Source organism: Anarrhichthys ocellatus, unplaced genomic scaffold (assembly GCF_004355925.1).
Source record: "Anarrhichthys ocellatus isolate YVR2014 unplaced genomic scaffold, GSC_Weel_1.0 scaffold2907, whole genome shotgun sequence".
Taxonomy (NCBI): Eukaryota; Metazoa; Chordata; class Actinopteri; order Perciformes; family Anarhichadidae; genus Anarrhichthys; species Anarrhichthys ocellatus.
The window spans coordinates 1-6,629 of NW_022282881.1; the positions used below are offsets into that span (position 1 = coordinate 1).

At 42.4% G+C, this 6,629-nt stretch overlaps 1 non-coding gene across 1 annotated transcript; it reads right to left on the reverse strand.

Annotated features, from left to right (window-relative positions):
* Positions 1-372: 372 nt before the first annotated feature.
* Positions 373-478, reverse strand: LOC116378627 (U6 spliceosomal RNA). The gene has a single exon (XR_004212316.1). It is a non-coding gene; the product is annotated as a U6 spliceosomal RNA (small nuclear RNA).
* Between the last annotated feature and the right edge of the window lie 6,151 nt (positions 479-6,629).

The window sequence follows — 6,629 nt, forward strand, 5'->3', positions numbered from 1 at the left end:
ATATCTGAACCGATGAGAAGAAGTTTGTTTCAAGTTAACGTGGAGAATCAGAGATCTCACACTGGACCGTCATCCTAACGTTAATCATCGGTAACGTCACTTTTAATGGACACAAAGTCTCCTCGAGACAAATAAAGACAACTGACGTGTTTGTAGAAAACATTCAACACGAGAAGTGAGAAAATAACGAGGTGAAGTCTGAGCAGAAATGTCAAAGTTTAATGTCTGAGGACAGACAGGTCTTCAGAGTGAAGGAGCTCCGCTCTGCTGCTGCAGTACCAACTGATGCAGTACTGACAGCGGCCATGGTGGCGCTGTTTCACACCAAATATGAAAAGAATCATAAAAATATTCATAGAAAATCATATTTTCAGCAATAAGGAACGCTTCACGAATTTGCGTGTCATCCTTGCGCAGGGGCCATGCTAATCTTCTCTGTATCGTTCCAATTTTAGTATATGTGCTATCGAAATAACACAACGAACCAATGGTCCTGGGAGGTACTTATAGGTCCAGAAACGGGTAGACCCTCTCTAAGGGTAGCAGAGCATGTGGACCATGTGAGGGAGCCAAAACCGGGTTAGAATGTCTCTATCTGGGCAGAAAACACAAGTATGAAGAGGTCTGGGTGCTGCGCTGTGAACCTTGAACCCTTCACCGGCTCCAGAATCTGGTCTGAAACAGTCTGACCCACTTCAGATCCCGTCTGCCCTGCTGAGGTACCCACGAGGCCGATGGGAAATTTATTCAGCGAGCACTGACGTCAGTCGTACAGGATTGGTGAGCTGCAGGCGAGAGGACAAAAGGATCTACTCACAGCTCCGCCTACATTCCTCCCAGATGCACTTTGACCCACACTAACCAACAGCTGGGGGACACAAAGAGAGCAGGATAGAGAGAGACGGGGGAGGGGGGAGGACACACAGAGACACAAGCTGTGTCTCAATTCAGGGTCTGCATCCTGCGGAGGCTGCATTCGTAGACCGGTTGCGTCACAGCGCTGCGACTAGTGCTGTCCCATTTCGCATTTTTGTTGAAGAGTCCTTCAATGCAGCCGACGAATGCAGCCTTCTTGTCGGAGATTTGGAGGACACATCTGATGTATGCTTCGCGGCCCAGCATATCCCAAGATGCATTGCGTGCCGGTGCGCTATTACCGGCAGCTCGGCTGCCTGCATCCGACCATAGTTAAGCCTCGTAAATTAACTTTTAAAAACTTCACTTTCAAACCTCAGAGGTTGAATAATATCTTACTGAGTTTGTGATGATTTTACAGATGATTTATACTTTATATCATGTACATAAACGGACCAACGTGAGCTCAGGTAGACAGGTTGTGAACCTGAAATATCACTTTAAGTCCGGTAACTTTTCAAACGTTGAGATTAACTACACGAATACACTGAATTTGAGTATTTTGCTGATTCTGTTCTTGTTTTGTTACAGAGAGCCAGGAGCTGAGGGGAGAACGATGGACAAACATTCAGCAGCCGTAGCTTTGAATTAAGACATTAGTCCATTTGTAATATCTCCATTTGACCATCCTGTACTTAAGGTTACAGTTACATTAGCTCTCATCCTGTACAAAGCCTTCACTAATAAGACAACCAGTAGATCCTTCTCATGTGTTCATGTTGCTGTCACAGAGATGACAGTTGTGATGTCACCTTTTTATTTTATTTATTTAAATTTACATAAGACATCCATGTAAATGATTTCTTTGTGAATATGTATATATTCTGCTGTGTAAAATGTGTCAATCTTCTAAGTTTGCATCCCTGTGTGAACATTATTGATAAATGTTTCTCTTTTCATCAACTTATTTAAAAAATATAAAGTATATGCACATGTGTTACTGAGAGTTAATAAACACGTTTGCTGACATTTGTTTTGCTGCTGTTAATATTAACTGTCTTGATTGATTTCCTCTGCCTTAGGATTGCTATATATATATGTACATGTAAATATATATGTATGTGTGAATGAAATGAAATAAAGTTATTGGTAAATTAATTTAATTACCAGAACTATAACTGTTTGAAAATGAGTTATTAGTAACTGATTTAATTAACTGGTTATTAATATGGAAAAACAATATTATGAAAAAGATCTATGAATTAATTATTGAATATATGATAAAAAAAAAAAAAACTGATTAAAACACTAAACTGAATAGGTTTTAGTTTAATGTATTTATATGTATATATATTTATAATCCTGCTGAGCAGGGATTATATATATATATATATATTTATAGTGTGTATATTATATATATATATAATCCTGTTGAGCAGGGATTTTAGGGACGGGAGCAGCAAGAGGGGGGCGGGGCGGGAACAGCTGGTGACGCAAACAGGAAGTCCTCTGTAGCGTAGGCCGTCTCATTTCGGAGACCGCACGGTCTAGCCTTTGCGGTCCTCAAAGGACGCGGCCCACGTAGACCGCGAAGGCTGGGTCCTCCGAAGGATGCAGCCCCTGAATTGAGACACAGCTACAGAGAGAGAGAGACGGGGGAGGACACACAGAGACACACAGGCTGCAACACGTGACCGGCTCTTTCACTCGGCTCCTGAACGAAGGACTCGTGGAGCTGCTGAAGGTTTCTGCTGACTCGGACACTCCGGAGCAGAAGGACGGAGGACGGAGACGGTCTGAGGATCCACAACGAGACACGAGCCTGAGACCAGAAGCTGTGAGGGAGGAGAGACGAACCAGGAGGAAACAACACAGAGTCCACATCTGGAGCTTTATGTCTTCATCATGTTGTTCTGCTGCAGATAAACTCTTCAGGACTTTATATGAACAACCCCGAACCTCTTTATGTTCAGTCTGTGTTCTAAACTCAACCAGCTTCACCTGATCGGGACTGAAGGGGACAAGAGGGACATGTAGTCCACCTCATTCAGACTCATTCTAGAGTCCACATGTGTGTGTGTTTAACAAGCAGGACTGTTTTTATTCCACTGAATAAACTCTGTTCTTTATTTTCACATTATGTGGTTTCTTCCTGCTTCCTGTTTTCATTCGAAACAATGTCGGTGCAGTTCCACAAACCTACCAGCAGGTGTCGCTCTATGACCGGTCTATGGAGTGAGGGGCGCTGTAGTCTGACTGCAGAACATAGAGGGAAACACACAAAGTACTGCATGAAACATGAGTCACAACTAATTTGTTTTGACCTTGAAAAACATGAATTCCATTTTTTTTTAAYAGTGAGTTTAGACTAAAAAATGTGGCATGCAACAAAMACAACAATCTTTTGTTATTTTAATGAAAACGTAACTTTTAGACCCTTTATTACCTATGGTCTATAAAACATTCTTAAAAATCCAATGCAGTTTCACAAACTCACCAGCAGGTGTCTCCCTTTGACCGGTCTATGGAGTGAGGGGCGCTGTTGTCGCTGTGGTCTGACTGCAGAACATGATAGTGCGGCAGATTAAGTCAATATTCCATAAGAATCTTTCACTTGGTGATACAAGCACCAAATTTGGCATGAATAATGCCTAGGATCTACTCTTTCAGAAAAGCCCGGTATCCACCTGAAAATCCAAGATGGCGGCCATTTTTCAAGATGGCCGTCGCCGAAAATGTGAATAAAGGTTTTTCAGTGTAGAACTTGAATGGCTATTTTAATAATCTAGACATCAAAATGTATGTATTTTGACACGAGAAATTCAATGGTGCCAACTGGTGACATCATTGCTGTGAGACTCAGCATGGGGTTCAGTGTTGGCTAAGTAGTGTACTTGCTGTAGTTGTAGTCTACTAACTGTAGTTCTAGTATAGTTTAGTGTCCCAAATGCTATCTAATTAGCCCTGTGTATACACCAGCTAGTAGTTTAGTTAGTTGTAGTGTAGTAGTTAGATAGCCGTACCTGAATTGACAGGATGTGCCAGCGCGGGATAGCTGAGCCAAGGGTAATAGGGCTTTAGTTACCCGGATGGTGTACAGACTTAAATGGCACTGGATGAACGATCGGGCTAGGTGTAGAGCATCTTGATGTTTGAACCTAGTTGTATCCCATACCTGAATGTGCGTAGGTATTTTATACAGTTGGGTGGTAAAAGGATAGCCCCTCGGCCCGAACCGTCACACAAAAATGTCCACTTCTAATCCACTGAGTTGTGCGCCAAAAACTGACTGGTCAAAATGTTGTCTGTGTCAGACAGTTAAAAAGGAAGAGTTGAAATCTCCTCCAACTAATTATGCATGTAGTCCTGAAACCGATGGTTATTCTATGATTGCCGCAAATGTACCACTCTTTCAAGCAATTAACCAACTGCCAATCAGGTTGGTTGGCAGTCCCGATTGGACGACGGAAGTGGTATTGAAGAAACGCTGAGAAAGAACAAAGCCAAATATTACCGAAGCTGTCGTCTGATGTTCAGCAACAACAAGCTTGAGCGTGCAAGAAAAAGGGCAGCTGAAAATCAAAATGACCCTTGTGAGGGGCACTCAAAGATGCGACGGACTTCCCTTGAAGTCCAGCAGTGTTTTCTGTGCGAAACGTTTGAACCTGAGTCTGAACTAAGACAGGCCATGACAGAGTGGCAGACTCAACGAATGTGCTCGGCACCTCAATGATGGCAGACTTCTAGCTATATTGAGTGGAGGGGATGTAGTGGCACAGGAGTTGAAGTACCATTGCTCCTGCTTAGCAGCCCTGTACAACAGAGATAGGGCAGATACAGGCTTATTCAGCAAAGTATAGCAGGACAGACATCGTGTTTGATGTCTACTTGAATTCTAGTCTGAAGGCTGAAACAAGGTCAAAATGAGGCAGAGGAGGTAGATGCAGAGTGACAGACAAAACAAAAGTACCACCTAATTGGAGAAGCTTTCTGCGAGATAATGACAACAAGACTGAGCTTTTTGAGTTTCTGGCCGACAAAATCGTGACATTGTGTCTGGAAAATGTTGTGATTGTGACCAAAGGGGAACATATTCTTTGTAACAAACCCGACAGTCTGGAAGGCTTAAGTCCTTGCAACCATGAAGAGGCTGACAGCAGAATCTTCCTGCATGCCCTACACGCAACAGATCAAATCTGTATTGATCAAGGCCTGTGTTACCGACATACTTGTTCTTGCAGTCAGTGTTTTTGAGACTCTCCAGGATGCGGGCTTAGAAGAACTGTGGATTGAATTTGGTCAAGGTCAGTCCATCAGGTGGTTACCTGTTCATGACATGATGGAGCATATAGGCCCTGAAAAATTCTGTGGCATCCTTTTCTTTCACACCTTCACTGGCTGTGATGTCGTATCAGACTTTCGTGGTAAAGGCAAAACGACTGCATGGCAAACCTGGGAAGTGTGCCCTGTAGTGTCTCATGTCTTCCAGAAGCTCAGTCAATACCCACCAGTTACAGATGATGCACATTTCAGCGTGATTGAGAAGTTTGTCATAACAATGTACGACAAGAACAGCACTGCTGATGGGGTTGTGATGAGGCAAGACTTGACCTATTTGCTCGGAAGCAGAGGTCCTATGATGCCATTCCACCTACAAGGTCATCCCTTGCGCAGCACGTGAAGCGTGCTACTTACCAACCTGCCTGTATCTGGGGCCAAGCAACTGCATGTCAAATGCATACAGAGAGCCCTGCCAACTGGGGATGGCGCAAAGAAGGTGAAATTTGGCAAGTAGTGTGGACGACACTTCCGCCAATTGCTCAGAGCTGTCAACAACTGACAAAATGTGGGTGCAAGACTGAATGTCGTGGAAGATGCAAATGCTATCGCTTTGGCCTCAAGTGCATATAGCTGTGTGCCTGCAAATGCGATGAGAACAATTCGTAATCCTGCCATTCAACTGTACATCCACTTCCACACATTGATTTTATTTGGATTTGTATACAGATCAATCCTAGCGCCAAGCACTGATTGAATTGAGGCTGCCATCATTTGTAACATTTCTTACAGTTTGTGTGATATCACCATTGCATTATGCATTCCCAAAACCATGTTATATATATATCTCAATCAAGGATTTAGCATTTTTTTGTTTTGTTTTATGACACAATCAGATATCGGGTCAAATTCAGCACCGATCAACACTATTTCTGTAATTAATTGGCTTATATCTCAACAATTGTTGACAATTTGGATTTACTAAGTGCAGAATTGGATTTCTCATACTCAGAACCCCATATTTTGATGCCAAGATCATCAACATTGGATTATCCAATCCCAATCCAGGTCAAAAATCGCATATAATGGCATTTGCTGGCGGTCATCTTGGAAAATGGCGGCCATATTGTTTTTCCATCGTGGATACCGGGCTTTTTTGAAAATATAGGTCTTGAAGATAATTTGTGCCAAATTTGATGCTTCTATCACCAAGTGAAAGATTGTTTCACTAATCTGTTGCACTATGAAGGGAAACAACCAACATACTGTATGAAACATGAGTCAACAACAACAACATCAACAACTGGATTTATTTATGTACATTTTAATGTCCTTGATAACAATAATTCAGCCACGAAATATGTCGTTGTATTGTATGCTGGGAAATCCCCAAACCATAGTCCGCTAAGAAACCTAACAACTTATATTTGTTTTGCTTTTACAGTAAAAAATTCTCACCACAAAAGCATGAATTTGGATTTTCTTGAATCGGGAGT